Here is a 25,395-nt window from a genome sequence, read left to right as displayed (position 1 = left end):
TTAAAAAATGAACATTGCGATGTAGTTTTATATTGTTCTTTTTACAGAGTTCAAATACATCGGTAAAGTTTTTATAACCGTTACGCGTATAGTAAAAGGGTATACTACCCCATAAAGAAATTTCATGGCCTCGTCAAAACCTATCGTTTGATCCAACGATCAGGGCCACTTTATCGCCCACAAGCCGCCAAAAATTGTAGCGGCGACATTGTTCATGTTACAAAATTTTTTTAGTAATATAAAGTTTATAAAAATACCTATCGATTGACATAAGAAAAATTTGACACGCACACTCAAACGATCAAAAACGGACAAAACACTTACATCAGTGAACCGCACACTTTATTATATATTGAAATAGCGGGTAGGTGGCACCATACAATACTGCTTTGCTGCTTATATATCTCAACATCTCTTTTGCTCTCTTAAGCTGAGTAACGGGTATCTGATAGTCGAGGCTAGGGTTCTTAATTGTTATACCAGTTAGAGGTGGAGAACTATCGATGGCACTATCGACACTATCGAGGGTTTGAGAAAAACAATCGCCGACTATCGATGGCGCCGACTATCGATGTCGCCGACTATCGATAGTTCTCCACCTCTAATACCAGTTATTATATAACAAGGGAGGAAAAAAACTTCGGCAAGCCGAAGTTTGTATACCCTTGCAGTAATAAGAAAAAAGGATTGTTGCTGACCTTAGTGATATTAAAAAAAAACAAATTTGTTTCATATTGTTTTCCCACCCATTTTCTGAATATGCCTATGACAGCTATTTGACATAGTCGTCCGATTTTGATAAAATTTAATTCAAAATTCAGAACTAATTAAAAAATGTTATTTCCAAAATATACCAAAAGATATAAATTTTTTCCCCGATAGTTCCTATGGGAGCTTTAAGATATAAATGTCCGGTCCGGCTGGTTCCGACTTATATACTACCTACAATAGAAAGAAGACTTTTGGAAAAGTTTCAGCCTAATAGCTTTAAAACTGAGAGACTACTTTGCGTAGAAACGGACAGACAGACGGACAGACGGACGGACATGGCTAGATCAACTCGTCTAGTGACGCTGATCAAGAATATCTATAATTTATGAGGTCGGAAACGTCTCCTTCACAGCGTTGCAAACTTCTGACTGAAATTATTACACCCTCAAGGGTATAAAAAGGGTATAAAGTGTATTTGTCTCATCAATACCTATCGATTGACTTTAAAAATGTTTGTTCGCCCATAATGTTTGAACACTTAGATATGTCTGCCGCCCATATAAGATATACTTATATATCCGCTAGTTGGCGCCTTACAATATCGCTTTGCTGCTTAAATACATCCATTTCCCTTTTGCTCCTTTAAGATGACTAACGGGTATCTCATAGTCGAGGCACTCGACTATAACGTTCGACTATAACGTTCTTCCATGCTTTATATTATTTTGACACAAATCTTCCGGTCGTTCCTATGGCAGCTATATATATAGTAGTACGTAGTAGTAGTAGTTCTATATATAATAGTACGATTTTTCTGTCCGTCTTTCCTTTCCTGCTAGAAAATTTTGAACTAAAATGTAATGGCTTCCGCGTTTACGGTCACCAGCAGTCGGACAACAACAAATAATTCGACAACTGCAGCTGTTTAAGTCCCAGCTGATCTATGATCTATCTATAGTATGGAACTAGGAACCGACAGAACTGGGCAGCACCAGTCCACGTTCACAGCCGCACAACAGCACCAGGCCTTTCACATTCCTGGAGCTCCCTTCAGCAGTGGAATGACATCCACCAGTGGGATTTACACATTGCAACCTCAGTTACATATTCAGAGCAGCGGTTGGCGACCAGCAGCATTGGGATTTCCGCATATGTCAGCAGCGGCGATTGATATTTCTTTTATGGCGTCGCAAATACCAACTCGGTATTACTAAAGATCTTTCGTGTTTTCAGGTTCATGTGGCGGGCTTAGCGAAGAAGAACCTGAAGGGCGTAGCGTTGTAGGCCGTAAAAGGCAATCGCTCATATACGCTGTGAAGAACGTTCGAACAATTACAAATCCGGACTTACCAAATCAAACCTTGGAAGATTCAGTCTTGTAAGCTCACCGGTTGCTACGATCTGCCCTTAAGCCCCTACAGAAACGCTTGAGCGATAGGCAAAGCAAAGCTTTGGCTGTAAAGGAGTCCAAGAATCACTTCTAGGATAGTCACACTATGGTAGAGAAAATTATCACAGTCAAGAGAGTCAGGTTGATGCATATTTGCAGAGCTTCGCTGGAGCTACAATAGAATATAATTACCGTATTTTAAAGATATGGCGTTGCAAAGATTTATATGTTTAAAAAAGCATCTCAAAAGATATAGAATCGCGAGAGTTCGTAAATAGCAAGATTACCCTGTACGAAACACATGATTAAGAATGTACATGGTATCTGCCGATATTTCTAGTCACAAATAAGGGCAAATCCAGATTTGCATGGGATGCAGCTGCAGAACTTTAAGGTATCACTCTCAACACAGTTCTCCTCAAGGGCCCTGATCTACTACCCACGATGATCAGAGTGATACTGAGATTGGAGACCTTCGCGAATTGTTTCGTGAAGTAAAAGTGGGACCAGAGGAAATTTTTTCTGGAGAAACGGGGACCAGAAAAGAAAACGCATGTAATAACATTCGGCGCATCGTTTTCTCTGGCTGCAGCTATTACAGTAACTGGAAACTGTAAGTCCAATCCTACAAAATACCTTCGTAGACGATTGGCTGCAGAGCGGTGGCATAGATAAGGACGTAGCAACTTTAGCGTGTCGAGTGAGAGCAATACATGCGGTCAGCAGATTCGAAATGCGCGTATGGGTGTCTAACTCAGCGACAGGCATACACATACTGAAAGAGACTACAGATCAAATGTAGAACAGCATCTATACCATTGAGTCACTCCAGGAGCGAGATCTTGGAATGTGGTGTCAGCCTCACACGGACGAATTCACATTTGTGTAAAGCTTTAGGAAAACCGTCTTTCGCGAACCGCCTTACGATCTATTAGGCATATGAAATAAGAAATATGTATATTTACAGACGCTGGAGCCACACGTGTACGCCGCGGTCGCTATGCTGAGAGTTGAGCGAAATGATACTATATGCTGTTTCCTAGTAGCTTCCAAGATAGGAGTAGCTCCTTTCAATCCAGTTTTATTCCTCGGTTGGAATTGATGGCGGCTATACTTGATCTACGTATCGCCAAATTTCTGGGATTCGTGATGTCTATAGCTGTACGACTGCTCCTTTATTGGACAGACTCAAAGAACAAGCTATATTGAATCCCGTCCGATTAAAAGATTCTAGAGGATTCGCGCATCGAAGAGTGGAGAAGAGTACCTTTAGATCTCAGCCGACGACAAGACCAAGTGGACGAAGAATCTTTTATCATTTATGATAGCGAACCAATCTGGGCATTAATAGATTTAGGAGGCGGTGGCGATGTTCTGGAGCGACTTCTTACCAAGCGGACAAATCGGGAAGATATAGACTAGCAAACATACTGCCGGATATCAATCGATTTAGAAAATGGGAAAAATATAAAAAATCATGAATAATATCCTGAAATCCGCGCTGCCAAGTGGCCTTGCCAGAAGTGCCGAAACCGTTACTCAGAACCAAGAGCACCGGAGATGAGATCATTTATCTCTGATCTTATCTGATAGGCGACGTTTTCGACCATAGCATTCCTCCTTGTTACATTTTCTAATAGTGCAACTGTTTTGTCACTCATATTTAAATAGTTTTTGTTTGTTTTAAAGGGAAGAATATGCATCGCAGTAAAATGAAACAAAGAGATTCAGAAGGCCGTGCACAAAAGGGAAATAACGGTTCCCGGAGGCCTTATATAAAGCCGGAGGGCATTGGCAGGGCAATCAGTCGATCACGAGGAATCAAATTATCAAGTACAGATATCAAAGTAAACAGTCAAAGAATCAAGAAAACTACAAGAGAACCACAACAAGTCAAGTCGTCGGAATCAGCGCCGTAGGAACCTACAAGGAGCGAAATCACTACGTCGAGACGTTCGGGATTGGGATACCAGAAATCGCTAAGGGCCAGAGGGCATCACACGGAGGGCATCAAGGCGATCTGTTTATCCCTGACAACTAAATTCTGGCGTGACACCTTGAGATTCAGAATTTAAGCAGTTAAAGCCTGCGACAAAAAATCGTGAGCCGGCGTAAGCCCAGTACGTAAAGTGGAAAGTAAGCAGGTCCTGGCGCGATCAGCCTGAAAAGGAGATCGGCAACTTCCTGACGTTTAGCCTAGATAAGCCTAACCTCGTCGAGGGAACACCGAGAAGTACATCCCAAATTGTCAACTCATCGCGGAACCCATGATAAGGTGGATTATTTCTATAGCTTGCACACACACTTATCATAGCTCACTTGGTTTTCAGTCATCATACCCTATACATACACACACAAAGTCGGTCTTACTTAAGGCGCCTTGCCTTGTCACTCGCGCAGACTTTGTTTGTTTCGCTCCTTTTGCCTTATTGTTTCTTTAGTGCGGTGGGACAGTGCAGACATTTGGCATTTACTTGTTAGAAATAATCTAAAAAAATGCAAAGTTGCTGCTCACAATGGGTAGAAGTTGGAAACATATGGGTAGAACTCCCTTAGGGGAGGACGACACAACCGAATTTCTGAAACAGCTGAATAAGAATCATATAATTAGAATTGAGGCCACAGTTCGTAGTCAAGAAACTTTCCCTAATGTGTGTAAAATGGAATGTCGTTAATGTGTCTAAAATGAATACTTCGAAAAGGCGTTTGAGTTGCAACTACAATTACAGGCAATTAATAATGAATTAGCATGTAGAGAAGAGATAGATGAGTAATGTGTATCCGCATAGGCCTTATTGCAAATTGGAATAGGTCGTGGTCAGGGCTTACACTAACCCGAATATTTTAAAAGTATATCATGCTTGCTTGAAATCCAACCAATACCAACGCCATCCCCCGCAGCTTTACAAGATCTCATCGGCACCGTAACTGGAATCTTTTCTTTCGCTCGGCAACGAGTTAACTCTTGCCAACGCAATGATAAGTCACAACGTCATGTCTAGAGTAGATCCCAAAACGCGGACGCGTTGGGAAGAACAGCTGTGTTACGAGTCCTTAGTAAATGTTATCAACACTAAGCGGATGAGGAATTCACGACTTGAAGAAGAGCTCCCAGACAGGGGCAGCTTACTTTCAGTAAAACGGCACTACCAATATCCGACCTGCCGAAAATTCAAATCAACATTTTATACAAAGATGTACTTCCTTTTCAAATATAAAAAGTACAGGTATAAGCTCGATTAAATTTCCGATTATCCCAACAGTCACATAGTGCTTAGCCAACCTTTACCTCAAAGAATCGACCACGTTATACTCGAAACGGCCCCCTCGAGGTTTGAAGTCGGGCAGGAGTCAAATTGCGCACAGAATTTTGTTATACTCGAGGTCAATTAAAACGGTACCGTCATGAGACAACATTTTCTGGCATTGGGAATTCCGCATGTATTGCGCCACGACTGAACTCCTTTAAATAGGTAGTTGAATGCATAGTTCTACCTTTGATCTCAGGGCATTGTCTAGAAGCAACTGCAATCACTCCTGATAGGATTCCACATAGAATCTTCCTAGCAGACCCTAACATTTTTATTCCTAAGCGCTCAGGTCCAGCCCTACAAAATACTGTATTTGGCTGGGTAGCGTCGGGTAATTATATAGGGAACAAAAACAACAAAAGAAAACAACAATTTGGATCAGGCGCATAAGAAAATTAGGGGAATCGATAAAACATCTGAATTAACCTAATCAAAGTTGTGCACCCCTGACCAAAGATTTGCACATAACGTGTCACATGACTCAAAAAAAATATGTATAGTAAATTCGCCTCTCAAATCTACTCCTTATCGCTGTTCTTCGTTTAAACCAACTCGAAGGCGCTGGAAAGAAAACCCATTAAATAATTCATTAGATATCCCGTTTATAAAGGAATATTTATCTATCGGTCATATAAAGGCTACACACAAAGAGTCTCTTTATTTTATTCCGTATCTATGTGTTCTCCGACCAGAAATATTTTAGTATAAAATCGACGCGTCGTGCAGAACCCCTTCCAAAATCTCTTTAAATCATGTTCAATTGGTTGGTCAACTATACAGCCTCACCTGTACGGCACGTTGGCCAAACTCAGACTCCAAAAACTCGCAAAGTCGGCAGACTATACCAAAATGTATAGACATGTATTATTAAACAAGGCATATAGAAAGATTCAGTTGATCATATGGTGTGAAACACCTCAAGCTCCTCTACAAATTTATCGCCCAACTTCCGTTTCGTGTGGTACAGTAAAAGGTCTCAATTCGTCGCCTTGGTTCGAAGGTTCTTCGTTTTTGCCTAAGTAGCACTTCGCTGCAGTGTTCCTGGAAAGTCAACCCAAAATGAAATCGCCAGTAATAACCCATATAGTTACTTCTGTTTTTTTTTCATTCATTCACTTCACATTACAATCACGTTTTATCAGCTGCCGAACTTAGGCTTACCTTTTTATCTTTGCGCACGCTGTTCAGTATGAGTTGTTTGCAGTTTGCAACACTCTAAATCACATGAAAGAAATTTAGCTTTGGCAAGCCGAAGTTTGTATACCCTTGCAGCTATAAGAAATAATCAACTTCGGCTTGCTGAAGTTACACTAGTCGGCATAAGTATTTTGAAAAAACAAAATTCAAGTAAGCTCGTAACTTGAACTTGCTTCGTTTAACTTTTTGGCATCAAAGGAAAAGTAATTTAAATGCCGTTTAAATGATACAATACTTTTCTTAACTCATTAACATGTCCAAACGTGTTTAGAAGTCTGAAAAAAAATTAAAAATTCAAAAATCCCAAGAACATATTTCTTACAGATTTTTACACATAAAACAAGAAAGGAAGTTTACCCTTGTATACCCTTGCAATTTTAAGAAATAATTAATTTTAGTAATACCCTGTGAAATTTTTAAGGATTGCTGACTTCAGAGATATTAAAAAAAATATTTCATTCTTTTTTTTCAGACCATTTTTTTGACATCTATATGTTGTTAGAGTCATATTTTTATTAAATTTAATTCGAATTTCTTAAAAATATTAACAATTATATTCCCAATATATGTCAAAAGGCCCCGAAGCTATAATTTGTTTCATATTATTCATATTTTTATTCGATTTTGATCAAATTTAATTCGAAATTCAGAACTAATTAAAAAATGTTATTTCCAAACTTAGAAGGTTATATGCTAAAAAATACCAAAGATATAATTTTTACATATTTTCCGACTAATTTTCCTATCGTTCTTATGGAAGCTATATGATATAGTCGTCCAAATTGATAAAATTTAATTCGAAATGAAATGAAATATTCGAAATTCAAAAAAAAATTAAAAAATGTTATTTCCAAGAGTAGGTGGTTACATGTTAAAAAACACCAAAGACACAATTTTTCTTTTTTTTTTCTCCGATAGTTCCTATGGGAGATATAAGAAATAGTTGTCCGATCCCGCTGCTTTCGACTTATATATAACATGCAAAAGAAAAAAGACTTTTGGGAAAGTTTCAGCCCGATAGCTTTAAAACTGAGAGACTAGTTTGCGTAGAAACGGACGGACAGACGGACATGACTAGAACGACTCGTCTACGCTGCGTTGCAAACTTCTGACTGGTATCATTATACCCTCTCAAAGGGTATAAAAATGTTCAAATAAAGTTAAATGAAATAAAATAAAAACATACTTGTGCTTCCGTCAATTTCTTAAATTTCCTCATAGATGCATATCTGATCGTAATACGCAGTTATCCTACGAATGTAAAATTGATTAAGAAATCAAAACTACCCCAATAAACGGTTCATGCTTCTTAGACGTCTTACTCATTTCTTCATCATTAACTATGACAATAATACAGATTATTCCCTGTACACAAATGAGTCATTAAAATGTCATCAATACTGGAGACGCCCACAAGACCTAACACCGATCATGAACCCCACTTTCGAAAAACCGACATGCCGTGATCTATAATCTGATAAAATAATAAATCTTAAAACCATTAATAAAGCATAAAATTAGGTGAAAAAAGTGACAAAAGATAGCATTACTAATTAAATAAGATAGATTCCGTTATATTACAAAACAAATTCGTTCTTTTTGGATCGTTTCATATAAAGAATTTATTTTTAGTTTTAAGAAGAGAACTTAGAGAATTTAATAAAAAATAAATGAAGTCAATTGAAAAACTGTATATAAAGATAAAAAGTTTTGAAATATTAATAACAAGAAAGTCAGTTAACATCCGGCAAGACAAAGTTTGTATACCCTTGCAGTTAAAAGAAATATGCAACTACAGCAACACCACGTGCAAATTTTAAGGATTGTTGCTGACTTCAGTGATAAAAAAAAAATTATTTTAATCTTTTGACATCTATATGTTAGATTAGTCCGATCTTTATTAAATTGAATTCGAATTTCTGAAAAATATCAAAAAATTATATTTAAAATATTATAAGATAATATGTCAAAAAAGACCCAAAACTATAATTTGTTTCATATTATTTTACCAACCAATTTTCCGATCGTTCCTAAGACAGCTATATGGTATAGTCGACCGATTTTAATAAAATTTAATTCGAAATTAAAAAATATTATTTCTAAGCAAAGAAGATTATATGTTTAAAAACACCAAAGATATAATTTGTTATATATTTTTTTCACACCAATTTTCCGATTGTTCCTATGACATCTATATGATACAGTCGTCCGATTTTGATAGAAATTAGTTCGAAATTCAAAACCTATTAAAAAATGTTATTTCCAAGCGTAGGTCGTTATATGTTAAAAAACACTGAAGATATAATTTTTTTTTAATTTTTTCCCCGATAGTAACTATGGGAGCTATAAGATAAGTTTCCTGATCCGGCTGATTCCAACTTATAATAACCCGCAATAGTAGAAACGGACGGACAGACGGACGGATTTACGGAGTCGGAAACGTTTTCTTCACTGCTTTGCAAACTTCTGACTGAAATCATTATACTCTCTGCAAGGGTATATTTATAGATAGACAGCTTTTTGGAAAACCTTGACCCGGATGCTTTGCTTTAGAAGCCATGGAGAAGAAGGAGTATGCAGTTCCTGCCCTCTTTGACATCCAGCCGGCTTTTGACAGAGTTTGACACCTTGGGCTCCTGTACAAAGACAAAAGTCTCTTTACGCCACAGCTATTCCAGCTCGTGAAAAGCTTTCTGGGAGAACGCAAGTTCCTCGTATCTGCTGATGGGTACATGTCGTCCACCAAACCGATCTCTGCCGGAGTTCCCAAGCTAGCGTCCTTGTCCCTACTCTATTCTCCATCTATTTTTCAGATATGCCTACGCAAACTCCAATAACTGTACACAGAAAAAAAATTGATCTGATATGATGGTCAATATTATGAAATCCAAAATAATTTCTACATTTAAGCGGTACTTTTTAATTATTATTATTAAGCAGATGATATATAATATCAAATTAATGTTAAAACTAATACTATTGAAATTTTTATATTCAAATATAAAACATTAATTGTAAAATACAAAAAATAATATAGAAACATTTTTTTTTTTAAGTTTTGTTGATTTTTTTATTTGAATTTGAATCTTATTATTTCCCCGTTATATGAAATACTAACTTCGCCATTTTCAGATATATTTTGGTGCTGCATCACCACTTAAAGATTTTTTAGAACTTAGTGTTAAGACTACAATTGAACGCATCGGACATGAAGAAAATTAAATAAAAAATACAGTCCACTCAAAATTCGGGAAATAAAACGTTTTTATTCTACACCATATCTTTGGTCCTTTTCGTCAGATTTAGTTACTGATTAACATGGATCAGTTGAAACTGTTGAAGGCAGCAAGAAGCCGTGCGAAGGCAAGCATTACGCGGTCGCAAAAAAAGCTCAGGAGAATGGTACAGAAGGCAACTTTAGACAATCTGGCAACCATGACGAGGCCGCATCAATGGCGTCGGGAGTGGGAAACGAAAACCTAGTTCTTTTTCTGGAACACCATCAGCAGCTCAATGCGCGTTTGGCTGAGCAACAAGCCAAGTTTTTGAGGGCAGACTCGGCAGCAAATGTAATGCATAATGAACTGCCAAAAATCCACATCAAGCTGTTCACTGGCGACTACAAGGAGTGGCCAGCCTTCAAGAACATATACGAGAGCACAATCCATAGCAAGCAGCATTTGACAGTAATACAAAAGTTCCACTACTTAAAAACGTACATCACTGGAGAAGCAGTTGACTTGACGCCATATGCCAATTACGGATGCAGCTTTCGAGGCTGCTTGGTTACATTGTTAACACTCTGCTGGAGGCATTTGTCAACTTACCTTCGACAGCCAGAGCAGATGTAACAGTTCTGCGCAAGGTGACGGACGGAGCCACCGAAGTTGTACGCGGCCTGTATGCAGTAGGGCAAACTCAAAGGGACTGCTGGACGTTGCGACTCTAAGACTCTAAGGTGGGTTCACAACATGGCAAGGCAATTCGATCGGCACACGCTTTAGTATCGATGGAAGCAACCTCTTGAAGTGTTACTCCAAGGAGCACAAGATCTACGCATGCTCACAGTTTGCTGAATTGTCAATCGAGCAGAGATCCACATTTGTTAAGGTCAAATCCATGTGTTTTAACTGCCTTAAGCCTGGGCATGAGTCGCGAAAGTGTGAGTCCAAATTGAGATGTAAGTTTTGCCACAATCGCCACCACTCTCTGCTACACGCAGTGGTTATGGATTCCCAAGCCGCTGTCTCTACAACACACACATGAGATGAAAGGCACATCCCAAGCGCTTCCGAAGATGCTACGGTCACCATCAGTGGATCAACAACCGCAACGCAGCCACAAGAGCTGCGAAAGAGTGCATTGCCAACAGCTCTAGTGTTTGTCAAAAACTCAAAGGGATCGCACACCACCTGCCGAAAACTTTAGGACAGTGGTTCGGAACTGTTGTACATCTCCGAGCGGTGCGTTCAGGCACTCGGACTGGCACGCTTACCATTACGAATCTTGGTGTAAGGGACTTCGTCTAGCAAGGCTGAGACAACTAGAGGCTGCAGTACCCTGGAATTGCAGTCGAGAATCTCGGATCACACAATGAAGGTACGTGCCCACATGCTCAGGAAAATTACATCCACATTGGCAAGACACGATATCGGCTCCTCAACACTCAAGGCTTTCGCTGGCTTTGAGCTTGTGGATTCTGACAATCAGACGTTGGCAGCGACTACGTTTGGACCGTGTTCACCGATCAAAAGATGTTCGACAATGAGGGCAACATCATCGCCATTTTTACTAAATTTGGATGGGTCATAACATCTATCGTAACCACCGGCTGTTTATCTACAACAACAATGTACACGGCTATTGACATTGACGCATCTCTACGGCGCTTTTGGGAGCTCGAGGATGGTAACCAGGAATTTCATGGGAAACCAGACGACGATGAAGTTGAACAACACTTTGTCAAGACACACACTCGTGACCCCAAGGGGCGTTACATCGTCGAACTTCTGTTCAAAAACTCCAAGGAACAGTTTTCAGATACATTACAGGGAGCACTCACAAGATTCAAGGGTGTAGAACGCCGCCTAAAGAAAAACCCAATCTGCACTCACAGTAAGTGCAATTTATGCGGGATTATCTTCATTTGGGCCACATGCGAGAGCTATTGCCAGAAGACATTGATAAACGGCCGAGCTTTTACTGCCACATCACCCTGAAATCACCCAAAAGTTATGGGTCGTATTTGATGGACACGAATGGAAGGTCCTTAAACGAAGCTCTGCACATTGGACCCAGCATTACACGAAACATTTTCTCGATGTGTATGCGTTTCAGAATGTTCAAGTTCGTCTTCTTAGCAGCTATTATCAAGATGTATCGGCAAATCTGGGTGACTGCCAACCATTGCGGCTATCAGCGTATTGTCTAGAGAGAAGAGGAAACAACTCCTATCAAGCACTACCAACTTTCACAGTAACATACGGCACATTCTGCGAACCATTTCTGCCAGTAAGGACCCTGGATCAGTTAGCCAACGACCATCAACACGAGTTTCCTACCACTGCAAAGATCCTCAAAGAGTAGTGGACGACGTACTGACGGGAGAACATACCGAGGAGGAGCTCATTCGCAATCAAAATGAGTTGATTCAATTGATGAAATGTGCAGGTATGAATCTTGGAAAATGATTTTCATCACATATCGCCGACAAAGCTCTCACGGCCACCGACGTACAAGGAAAAGGGTTCAGTTCTACAACAAAGGTTATGGGCCTTCATTGGGATCCAGAAGAGGATATGTTATCCAACAAAGTCTGCTTCACAACAAATCCGGATAACACCAAACGTCAAGTGCTGTCAGATGTGGCACGCATCTTTGACCCGCTGGGTATTCTTGTCCAGTAGTGGTGCAGTTTAAAATTCTGTTCCAAGCAGAGTGGTGCGAACAGATGGCACCGTATCTGTTTCGCTCATAGCAGGAAAAACCAGAGTTGCTCCGCTGAAGCAGTCGTCTCTACCGCGTCTCGAGCTGTGTGGCGCTTTGCTACTGAGCCGACTGTTGCTATCAGTCAAGGCTGCGCTACAACACAAGGACTTTAAAGTACATGCATGGTGCGACTCAACCATAGTCTTGGCGTGGCTTTCACATCCACCACCCAAGCTCAAAACATTTGTAGCTAATAAAACCTCAAAAATACTCGAAGCCTTACCGCGCAACGCTCACGTACGCACAAAGGAGAATCCGGCGGAATGCGCCACTCGAGGAATGTTTGCTAAATCTTCTCCATTTCGACTTATGGTGGATGGGACCTTCATGGCTGCAAAATCCAAAAATGCTAGCGGTAAAGTTGAGCTGTAAAAAATTCTGTTCTTCCTTTTGAGAGAACCAAGTCAAAAAAGAAGTGAAGACCACCGCATTAGCCACTAAGGAAGCGTGCTCATTGTCACCAATCGAAGCTCTGGCTCAACGCATCTCGTCTTGGACAAAGCTGATACGCGTTGTAGCTTACGCCTTTCGCTTCATCAAACAGACCAAGGCCATTAAATATCTAACGCTGACAAATGGAAAGATGTTCACCTTTGAGGAGATTCAGGCTGCTCGCATTCCCTGCCTGAAAGAGGCTCACAGATGTTTGATGGAGAACCGCAAACTACTGACAGAAAATAAGCCACTTCACAGCCGCTCACAGTTGGTGAAGCTTTCACCGATTATCTGTAAGGATGGCCTGCTTCGAGTTGGTTGACGACTGGACAACTCACAATTACCCGCTAAGGCAAAACACCCTATACTGCTTGCAAAGTCAAACCGCATCACCAAAATCATTTTGGAATAGAACATATATCCAATCTTAACCCAGGAGTTTCTGCACTTTTTGTAATTGCCCAACAAACGTACTGGATCTTTGGTGCACACCAAACCTGATAAGAAATCTGGTTCACAACTGCATTAAACGTTGCCGTCAACGTAAACTCATGGAGCACCAATTCATGGCCGATCTACCAGGCATCCGTATGACAGAAGTTTTACCCTTCCAGCACTCTGGCTGTGATAACGCTGGACCAATCATACTCAAAGAAAGAAGACGGTGCAATCCCCGAAAAACTAAGGGCTACATTTGTCGCTTTGTTTGCCTTGTAACATCAGCCATACATTTGGAACTAGCCACCGATCTTGGCACAGACACATTTCTGGTTTGTCTTCTGCGTTTCTTGTCCCTTCGAGGAAAGTAGTCACAGATTTTCAGCGATAATGGGACGAATTTTGTTGGTGCCAAACGGACTTTAGATGAGCAACATAGATGCAGCAACTTTTATCTTCGCAGGAGCATCAACGCAATGTAACACAATCGCTGGCCAATGACTGAATCAAGTGGAGTTTTATACCTCCCCTTTCGCCACATTGGGGAGGGAAGTGGAAGTCATCAGTACGCTGCGTGATATATATATATCAGCGTCGTGTCGTGGGAAAAACTGTTCTAACTTTTGAACAGATGCAAACTCTGATAGCTCAGATCAGTGCTGTGGTAAACTCGCGACCGCTATGCTACACACCTGACACTGATATCACCTACTTGTCTCCGGCCCATTTTTTAAATTGGACGCCCGTTCACAAATATTTCAGAGGGAGACCTGACTCATTTACCGATCAATCGTCTGGACTATTGGCAGCACTTGCACCAAGGATTCTGGAAATACTGGCGTTAACATCCCTGCAGCAACGTCAAAAGTGGAACAACAAGGAGAGCAGTAGACAACATAGACCTCGTCAAGGTCTCAAATCTCCCTCCAGCAGCCTGGATATTAGCCCGTGTACTGAAAGCCCATCCTGGACCAAATGGACTTGTACGCGCCGTAAAACTTAAGACGTATACTGGAGAGATGACCCATCGCCCATTAGCTATTATGCTTAGTTCTGAAACCTTGTTTCAGGGCGGCCCGGGATGTTGATGAACGCTTTGCAGTTTTATTTGAATTTGAATCTTATTATTCCCCCGGTATATAAAATACTAACTTTGCCATTTTTCGATATATTTTGGTGCTGCGTCACCACTTATAGTTTTTTTAGAACTTAGACTACAATTGAACGCATCGGACACGAAGAAATGAAATAAAGAATATAGTCTTAAAATTCGTTTTTATTCTCCACCAAGTTTATATTAGCTATTTTTAGTATTTATTATTTATTTACACATTTTATTTCATATTCAAAGCTTTGTTACACATTTGCAATCGGTTATATATTTATTTACTTATTAAATGTATTTACTAAAGTTGGGCTCGAATCCCGCACTGCTCCCTGATAGAAGAGATGCTTAGCACGTGGCTGTCGTCTTGCGAAAGTAAAACCGAAATCTGAAAGCCAAATTATTATGTAATAAGATTATTATGTAATAAGATTATTATTATGAAATTATATTTACACTTGTGTGTACGTATGTGAGGGTACGTTGTGCGAAAAAAAAGCGTTTCATACTGATGTACATCTTTAAGTGACTTTATCTAAAGTCTCCATATATTCTAAAAAACACGTAATCGTATGTTTATACGAGTATGTACATTCTTGATTATTTTGGTTTTTTCGTCAGTCCGCTCACATTCATATGTACGCAAACAGTTGCATGTGTTTTCATTACTTTATGCCAGGCGTCTCAAGGACGAATTCAGTTTCTTACCCACTTTTTTTATTATTATTAATATATTATTTACTTACCTTTTTTTGTTGTCCACACTTGTGAAACACACAGAACGTCCGAACGGCTTCACGCTAAAAATCGACAAAACAAGCGAAGCATGTTTCAAGTAGGCCAGCTCGAATTTCGAATAAGTCTATTTCGCTTCCACTCTCTCTCTTTTTCGATGTCAAGACATATTCAAAAAGAGAGAATTTGAGAAAATTATTTTTTTTTGTATCAATCTGACATTATTTCATGGTAAAAATGATATGTGTCGAAAAAACACAAAGTTACCATGCGCATATCAAATTGATCTTGACTCGTTTTTTACCCTTGCAGAGGGTATACTGATTTCAGTCAAAAGTTTCCAACGCAGTGAAGGAGACGACCCCATAAATCCGTCCGTCTGTCCGTCCGTTTCTACTATTGCAGGTAATTCTAAGTCGGATCCAACCGGATCAGACAACTTATCTTATAGCTCCCATAGGAACTATCGGAATATAATCACCGAAGATATAATTTTTTCATATTATTTTACCACTTGATAAAACTTAATTCGAAATTCAGAACTAATTAAAAACTGTTCATTCCAAGCTTAGAAGGTTATATGTTAAAAAACACCAAAAATATAATTCTTTTAATTTTTTCCCCGATAGTTCCTATGGGAGCTATAAGATAAAGTTGCCCGATCCGACTGGTTCCGAATTATATTCTACATGCAGTAGAAAGAAGACTTTTGGGAAAGTTTTAGCCCTATAGCTTTAAAACTTAGAGACTAGTATGCCTAGAAACGGACGGACAGACGGACATGGCTAGATCGAATCGTCTTGTGACGCTGGTCAAGAATATATATACCTTATGGGGTTGAAAACGTTTCCTTCACTGCGTTTCAAACTTCTGACTGGAATCAATATACCTTATGCAAAGTTATAAAAAAACACTGAAGGTGAAATTTGTCATATATTGTTTTGCCGCAAATATGGCAGCTGATACAACCGTCCGATTTTTATAAAATGAAATTCGAAATTCAGAACTATTTAAAGAATCTTATTTCCAAGCGTAGGAAGTTATATGTTAAATCACCAATGATATATTTAAAAGAAAATATTTTTTCGATTAGTCCTATGAGTGCTTTATGGGTGCCGACTTATATACTAGCTGCAACAAAAAGAATACGAAAAAGTTACCCAAAATGTTTCAACCCGATAGCCTTAAAACTGAGAGAATATGTAGATTATAAATGTCTTTCTTCGTCTCAAATATGTTCGGAATTGGACTTTACATTAAAAAATTATTAGCAAATAAAGTAATCGTCGCTAGGTAGCGCTGTTGGGGTGTGCAATCGTGAACAGTCGCATATCTCCATCGTTTCATTGACTAAGTAACGGATGCCTATCCTTCTAATTTCACTTAACGTACCCTTGACTTATACGAGGTATGTTCAAAAAGTAAGGAGACTTTTCAAATTTCGCGGGCAACATATTTTCGATTATCGATTTTTTTGTTTTGTTATGTTGGTACACTCTGCCCTAACATCTGTACCAAGTTTCAATTGAATCCCCTTTTTTGTTTAGTTGTGAGAGGCGTAAAGGTAACAAGTTGTTTTGCGTGCTCAGCGATTTTTTGCTATCGAAAAATATGGATCAAAGGATTGTGTAAAAAATAAAATTAAGTGCTCCGAAACACTTGAAATGTTGACAGTGGCATACGGTAAAACTGTTCGGAGTAAAAAAAATGTTTACAAGTGGTACAAACTCTTCCAAGATGGCCGGGAAGATGCCAATGACGAGCCTCGCTCTGGACGCCCAAGCACGTCAACAACTGATGAAAACGTTCAAGCAGTGAAGAAAATTGTTTTGGAAAATCGTCGAATCACTATCAGAAAAGTTGCTGAAGATGTCGGTATATCGCTTGACTCGTGCCATGAAATTTTTTCAAACGTTTTGGGCATGAGTCGTGTGTCAGCGAAGTTTGTTCCAAAATTGCTGAATTTTGACCAAAAGAACCGTCGCATGAGCATCGCTCAAGAGCTGTTGGATGACGTCAACGACGACCCAGATTTACTCAAAAGGGTCATAACTGGTGACGAATCATGGGTATATGGTTATGATATCGAAACCAAAGCCCAATCGTCACAACGGAAGAGCCCAGGTGAAAGACCGAAAAAAGCACGCCAAGTTCGATCAAATGTCAAAGTTTTGATCGCTGTATTCTTCGATTACCATGGCGTGGTGCATCAGTTCTTACCATATGTTCGTACGGTCAATAAACAGTATTATCTGGAAGTTATTCGCCGTTTGCGAGAAGCAATACGAAAGAAACGTCCAGAATTGTGGAAAAACAATTCATGGCTTTTGCATCATGATAATGCCCCTGCTCACTCATCTTTGCTTGTGAGAGATTTTTTGGGCGAAAACAACACCACAATATATAAAGAAGGAAGTGATCAATGCGAAATGACATCGCAAAAGAAATCTTCGTACGAACATCGTTGTCTGATCAGATTTTTTTTCCCTTTTCTCAGACGCCTCTTGACTTTTTTTCGGCTGAGCTGTCCGCGCTGATACTTTCACTGCTTTTGTTTTATATTGTTAAGGGTAGATACTGTATTTTAGTACTTTTTTTTTAAGTTGACGCATTGAAAATGGGCTTTGATGTGTAATTTTTTAAACTTAAATAATTCCTTTTTTTTCTATGCTATTCTTGAGTTCCTGTGAATTTTTCGGGTAGAGCAAGGTATAGAAATTTTTTTCCTCTTTTTAAAGCTTTGTAGCGCTGGCCCTTCCTAGCGTTTTATTAAATCCTTCACTTTCATAACGTCGCTCCCGGTGGTGGAAAACGCCCGTCTCATTTCCTGGGTCAATGAGTAGAAGTCAAAATCGTAATCTTCTGCCTTGTTCTCCATTATTTACCAGTACCATTAAGTGGCCGCACCTGTTAACAGAAGATGGAATTCACGAAATATTACATATATTACAGGTCATACAATTTTAAAATAGTTCCATGCGAAACAGTCTAATCTGTCTAATTTTTCACTTCCTTACATTTATAACAGATGCAGGTGATTCCCTGTGTTTATATACTGGGGTGTTTCTCTGCTTCTCAAGCCTCTTTTCGGTCAATAACCGTCCGATATTTAAGCCGCAAAAAACAAAACAACAAAAACATTTTAACTAGGGTTGTTAGCCACTTCAACGCAACTGAGCTTCGGCTAGCTAAAATTCCCTTACGTTCCTTATCTAGCCCAAACGTTCCAAACGGCAACTCGCTGTATCGAATCTGTCCAACAACCCTTCAGCAAGTCGTCAGAAATTCCGGTTTTTGTCCGATCATTATCGGGCTCTACAACCGTCTTCCTATTAAAAATCGGCTTTTTCTCGATGCACGTGAAGTCAATTCCCGTACGATCAAGGACGCATACCCACTGCCGCTTAACAAAGGTCTTTCAATTAAAAATATCTTACATTTTCGCAATAGATTTAAAAGACGCCGTTTGGCAAATATTTATTGGGTCCAAAAGAATACAGAAAACCGCGTTCACAGTGCCCGGCCGACCAACATATCAGTTTACAGTCATGCCGCTCGGCTTGAGCCGGAAGAACTTGACATACACATCAACCTCGATTCAGCAACATTTCGATCATCGGATTATGTAAAACTGGTGCAGGCGGTGGAACGTTATGCCTAAACGACGCCACGGATGAAGGCCGAGCATAGAATCTCTGAGTTCACGCCGAGCTGCGATCCGATTTAGTCTGGAGAGCACATCATGCCAAAACCGCAGGGCATGGGGGTTGCACAAGTCACTAGCCAAATTGAAACAGATTTACTAATGGCTAGGTATGACTGTAGATGTCAAAAAAGTAGTAATATTCCAAATACCGCCAACATAAAATAACCGGCCACCCATGGTAGATCACATTATAAATTGATTGGGTAATGAGTATGTCGGAATATGCCCTCGATAAACAATATAGTGTAGGCTAAAGCATACAGAGAGAGAGTATGGAATTTGTCTGGCTGCGACCGATGAGGCATGCAGTAACTGCAGAAGTCAACAAATTCATCGGCACCAAAATTTTCCATCGATTGGGCACAAAAAAATGAATTAGGCAAATGGCAAGAATCTAACCACTTTCGGAACTAGAAGAAAAAAACAGAAAGGTTAAGGTTTTAAATTTAAAAAATCAAATTTCAAAATTGTTGAAATTTTTAGCTACGATTCTTCCGAGAAAGCGCTTTCAATGATGAATCTGCGATAATGTTGGTAAGTGAAAAATACACAATTAACGATAAAACCATAATTGGTGATGTCTATTGCACAAAATACCGTAAAATCTAAAAAGGAAAGAAAATCGGGGATAAAATGCTTAAAGAACCCGATGCCTAAATTACAGTTTGAATGGCGAATATAAGTCAAGTAAAAAAACAACTCATATATGTAAAAGACTCGATCGAACCTCACGTTTGCTTGTTCGATGCAATTGCAATTCAATTAAAAATAAAAAGAAATATATTTTGTTTGCATTGTTCCCTCTGAATGTTAAATTTTAGAATTAAAAAGTATTAAAGTTTAATATTATGTTTTTATATGCACTGCTCGTATTTGTCTAATTTATATTAATAGCTGTCAGAAGCCACTCTTTTCTTCTTTGCATTCAGGTTTTGTCTCGGGGGGGTTAGTTTTTTTTTTTGGGAACGGCTCAGAAAGAGTTGGTCTAGAGTTCAATTTTAGAAGCAATAAAAACCATGCAGATGATTTGTTGACTAAATTATCAGAGAGAATGACTAGGTTGATTGAAGCCAATTTTTCTACACCTTTTCCAGCTGTGTAGGTTACTAGTCCGGAATAAGTGCTAGAAAGACATTCTCTATGCGGAAGTCCAATGATCAACATGGATGGACCATCAGGTTCCGGTTCACCGAGGAGTAGTCACTCAGACCATATTTTAAACAGTTGGAAAGTGCGGTTTAGTGTAAATCCTGAAGGTCTCAGCGTCGACAATTTCATTTACTGAGCGGAGGAATCTCACGAAACAAACGCTGGAAGGAAATTTATCGATCCTGAGCCAATGCTAGCCTTCTGTTTAAAGACAAAGCGAGAGAGTTCTACTGGAGGAACCACAAGAATACCTAACAGTTGCGATGGGATTATCTTAATTCTGCACTTAGAAGGAAATTCAGAGAGGCTCGAATGGACTTAGATATCCGAGGAGCAATTCGGGATAGGAAGCAGCGGGAAATAGAAGTGTTTGATACTTTCTATATTGTAATAGAGGAACTTATTGACAACCTGGATATACCCTTAGCCGAAGCAGAAGTGGTATAAATATTAAAAAGGAATTTAAGGCCGGAGATAAGACTTGAAATTCTCAACATCTTCGTTCGAACAGTAGAACGATTGAGGGAAATATGTCGACGCAGGGAAAGCTTTTTAGAAGACGTCCGAAAATCCCACGCATATCAGAAGGTAGTGCCGTTGCGCAAGCAAGTCTCCGAGTTGGTTGAGGATAAGATGGATGCTGAGGATTCCGAGGGTGAAGTAAATGGCGAAGTGAGTGCAGTGGCACTCATATGCTTCAATTTTCGCAAGGAAGGCCATCGACACAAGCAATGTCGGATGAAGCGCAAGGTCTATTGTTTTGGATGTGGCGCTCCAAATAACAACCAACCTACTTGTCCTCAGTGAAAAAAAAGGGAAAGCGAACACTTTCAGCAATCAAAAGCAGTAAAGTGTTAAGAAGGACAAGTCAACAAACGGGTAGCTGAACTAGTACGTCCTATTACATCACTCGAAGAACCAGCTAGATCATCTCCATCTGATCCGATAAAGGAATGTTGGCCAAATCTAGGGGCTCAACAAGTCGTAGATCTAAGTCCATACTTTTAAGAAAAAAGGGCATTTAGAAACACTAATAGAATAAGGTCTTATTGGAATAATGTGAAAACTATACATACTATACGATTTAAAAATAATGATAATCGTCATGCATCTAGAAAGCAAGAAGTTGTCGAAATATTTTAAACGCCCGTAAAGTATAAGGAAGTGACCAAGGATCTCGAGCTCCATATTATACCATCATTGAATTAGGATCTACATTTGGGTATTACGTTTTGGGCAGTCTTTAATATGCTGCTATCTTCCATATATGTATCTAAGATAGTTTCGAATTCACATAAGCCGACTGAAGGTCAGCAATGCATTCATTATAAGGTTATTGGTCCATTTCGTTTGTTTGCCTCATCGTGATTAGGAAAAACTAATCTTATTTCTCACGAGATTGATGTTGACGGTGCTTAGCCGATCAGCAACGTCATTTTTCAGTGCCACCTGCGATCGAAAATTTTCTTTATAAAGAAATCCACCAAATAATAGAATTGGGGGTGTTTGAGGAGTCCCAGAGTGCGTGGTCTTCGCCAGTTGTCATGGTACAGTAGTAATTTTGCGTCAATATCATTACCACTTACAGGTTTGTTGAAGCCAAGAAAAAAATTCGAAAAGGCGCTTGAGGGCCAGAAAGTGCTTGTCCTGCTAAAAGATATGATATGTTCCGCTATAGTGTTAGGAAGAGCGGACTAAACCTTGGCGGGGTATTGGGGCAAAAAACAGAGCCGGGTCGAGTATCCTATTGCGTTTGTTAATTAAGCAAAGCTCAAGGTTATTATTCGTTTACTGAACAGAAGTGTCTAGCGGCCATTGTTAGCATTAAGCGTTTTCGGCCATACGTAGAAGGGCATGAATTTACGGTGATTACTGACCACGCTACGCTCAAATGGCTCATGAGTCAGACGGATATCAACTCTCGCTTAGCTCGATGAGCTTTAACATTGCAAGGGTTCAATTTAAAAATTGAAAATGAATGTTGTTCCAGACGCTTCGTCTAGAGTCAATGAGGCAGAAGTAGCTGCGGTAGAGGCGAGACATGGACTATTAATAGACCTTTAAGCACCAGAGTCGGCTAAGTATCTAGAACTGGTAGTAAAAGTCAAGACTATGCAGGATCAGTTGCCGGAGTTAAAAGATCTAGATGGACTCATTTATTAAAGATCCGATCATGCAACAGGAGTTCAGCTGCATTATATTTTGAGTTGAAATTAATGGATTCCAGATGATCTAGTTGCCTAGGTTTTAAAAAAGAATCATGATGATCCTCTTGCTTCTCATGGTGGTATTCATAAGACCGATATTATTGCGGTTGGTTAAAGTCGTATACAAAATCTTGTGAGATTTGCAAGTCCACCAAAGCGCCAAATAGAACACAACAACCACCAATGGGCGTGGCGCCTATTTGAGTACATGATCGATTTTCCAGCATCTTTATATAGACTTTCTCGATCCATATCCTCGGTCTCAAAGCGGTAATATTGGATTATTTATAGTAATTTTGAAGGTGGTTAAGAAGTTCTTTGCAGAGGTGGTAATCAAATATCTGCAGTAAGATCTGTTACATACTTTTGTCGGACGATTGTGTCCGACAACGGATTGCAGCGCAGGATATGTCAGAAATTGCTGAGGGAATATTCTATTTCCCACACTTTGACCGCTTCTTATTCGCCCCCAGTCAAACGCAGGGGAGAGGGTTAATCGATCGGTCATTGCAGCGATTAGGGCTTATGTCAGACATGATCAGATCCTACAAACTTGTAAAAGCTTTAGGAATTCTTGAGGACAGGTCATTGGACATTGGTGCTTTCAAAACAGGACTCCTTTGAAATAGTCCGGAATAAGGCTCGTGAGGTGTTAATGAAACAGAATGAGAAAAACGAGCGGCAGTATAACTCTGGTATCTGAACAAGATGTTTGGTAAAGGTGCGCCATCTAGGAGTCAAGGTTGGAGTTAGGAAGGGGCATAGAAAGAGTTGGAGGAGAGTAACAGGGTGAAGTGTCAACCTCATTATGGGGCATTGTCTCTCCTGTCCTAGGTCTCCACATGGGTTAGCGCCAAGTTTCAAGCCTCCATAGCTTTGTTTCCATTTCTACATCGCCTGAGGATCGGTTGTGCGACTCCTATTTCTGAGCTAAACCACGCTTGGGTGAAATACGTGCACATCAAATTCGTGACCAGGGGCAGAAGTTCAAAGAAAAGAGCAAAGAAGCGAATTATCTTTCGCCAGCTCTAGATCCGTAGAGATAAGGAAGTGCAGAGGTTCTAGGGAGACACTTTGCCATAATATAATTTTTTGCTAGGCTTGGCGTTTATACCTGCATACCGTAACCGGAGACAAAATCATTCGGCCTATAATTGTGGAGAACGGTTGAATCTGATATCTATGGCGCAGACCAGCAGAAGCCGCGATCGGAAATTATACTTTTTTGAGAGTTTCTGCCAATGAAACATAAAAGTTAAAGCTCAATAAGTGGGCTTGACTTTCACTTAAGGGGCAACCGTCGAACATTTAGGTTTGACAGCCTAGTTGTCTCTCGATCGCTCTCTAATGCCGTTTAATCTTTTTTTGAAAAAAAGTGAGATTTCCGCCGGAAAAGTGACCAAGCGTGGATCGATTAAAGGCCCTGAGGAACTGTAGCCGTAAAGCAAATGTAAAGGAGAAAAGTCGATTAGTCGCTTAGAAAAATGCAGTTCTGTGAAAGGGGAATTTAGTTCTTAAATTAGATAGATTTTTATTAGTGAATAAGTGATTTTGTCAATTTTGTGGGCCAAAGCCAATTCCAAAAAGAGACAACAAAAAATGCAGAAGACAAATGGCAAAAAGGCTGGTTGAAGTTAGTGTTGTTGTTGTCCCGTAAACCTAACCTTTTTTGGAACCAGAAGAAAAAAAAACTGAAAGGTTAAGGTTTTAAATTAAAAAAAAAAAATTGTGATTTTCTTTGTTCTCTTTAAGGTTTAAGGTCCAAGAAAGCGCTTTTAGCGATGGATCTGGGATTATGTTGGTGAGTGAAAAATACACAATTAAAGACAAAACCATAATTCGTGATGTCTACATTGCATAAATTAAAGTAAAATCTAAAAAGGAAAGAAAATCGAACAGAAATACTTAAAGTATATCCCATGCCTAAATTACAATGTTTTTTATAGTTATTTTTAATTCCAAAATGTTTTCGATTCTACTAAAAGAGTTATTATCTTCCACAAATTCGAGGTTGCTTAGATTTCGAAGCATTCAAATAAGCCCATGCTCAAAACTGAGTTCCTGTTTTTAAAAGCAATAACATAACTTTTACAGTAAAACAGCGTTGTTGTAAAATTGTCTTTGTGAACACAATAACCTTGTCTGCGGAAAATATAAACTATTGGTTCGCTTTGAAAGGGTACGTAAAAGTCGGTCAGCGAGCTAAAAAGGTTCAAGTGTCCTTAATATTTTATGTAGGAAAATTACAGTGCTAAATATATCAATCTCTCCATCTATAAGATAAGATACTGCCAGCACTGTGCTCGGCTTGTTTTTATTAAATATATATAAAGATGTGGAGTTGAAATTTGCTTTCAAATTATAAAAGTCCTGTGTTTCGCAATGGCTAAATATTTGCACACAATATATATATATATTTTTTTCCCCCCTATTAGCATTTTAGGGTTTACTGGCAGGCATTGTTAGAATACTACCAAACGCCTTAGCAGCCCGTATATTTTTCCTGATTCATTAGTAATAAGTGGACTCTATTGGTAATTTAAAAGTTACACACAAGGTAACTGTTTTTCCTACATTTGTAATGGGAATAACATTAATGATAATTCGGGGCATTTAATTTTACATTAAGAATACAATTTAAAACGTCACAAGCTAACACACACAAAGTAAAATGTGTTATCATAAAATGGTTGCCTTGGAGGGAACATTTAAAATTTTTTTTTTTTAAGATTATCTTTATGATTATACATTTTTAAAGTATTTTGCGTTTTGTTTTCATACTTTTGCGTGTAAGAAGTTATATATATACTTTCCGTCTTAAATATGGTTTCCTCCTGAGCTAATTTTGGTATATTTAATATTGGTGCTAAAAACGCATAATTGGTTATCGACATTAAATTGAAGTCCAATTACATACCACAAAGTCAGTTTCAAGTTAATAAAAGTCAATATTTTTAAAGTCATGTTATGTTTATACTCAAAATTAATATCATTATAGTGCCTGCAGAGGCTGTTTCTTTTGC

General features: G+C 39.1%; 1 protein-coding gene across 1 annotated transcript in view; it reads left to right on the top strand.

The window, feature by feature from the left end:
- The window catches only part of LOC108021921 (lachesin), a 570,948-nt gene that overhangs the window by 107,796 nt on the left and 437,757 nt on the right, over positions 1–25,395 (top strand). The gene's annotated exons all lie outside the window — the stretch shown is intronic.

Source organism: Drosophila biarmipes, unplaced genomic scaffold (genome assembly GCF_025231255.1).
Source record: "Drosophila biarmipes strain raj3 unplaced genomic scaffold, RU_DBia_V1.1 ptg000013l, whole genome shotgun sequence".
NCBI lineage: Eukaryota > Metazoa > Arthropoda > Insecta > Diptera > Drosophilidae > Drosophila > Drosophila biarmipes.
The sequence above is the reverse complement of the archived record's forward strand: the minus strand, read 5'-3'. Positions and strand labels throughout refer to the sequence as shown.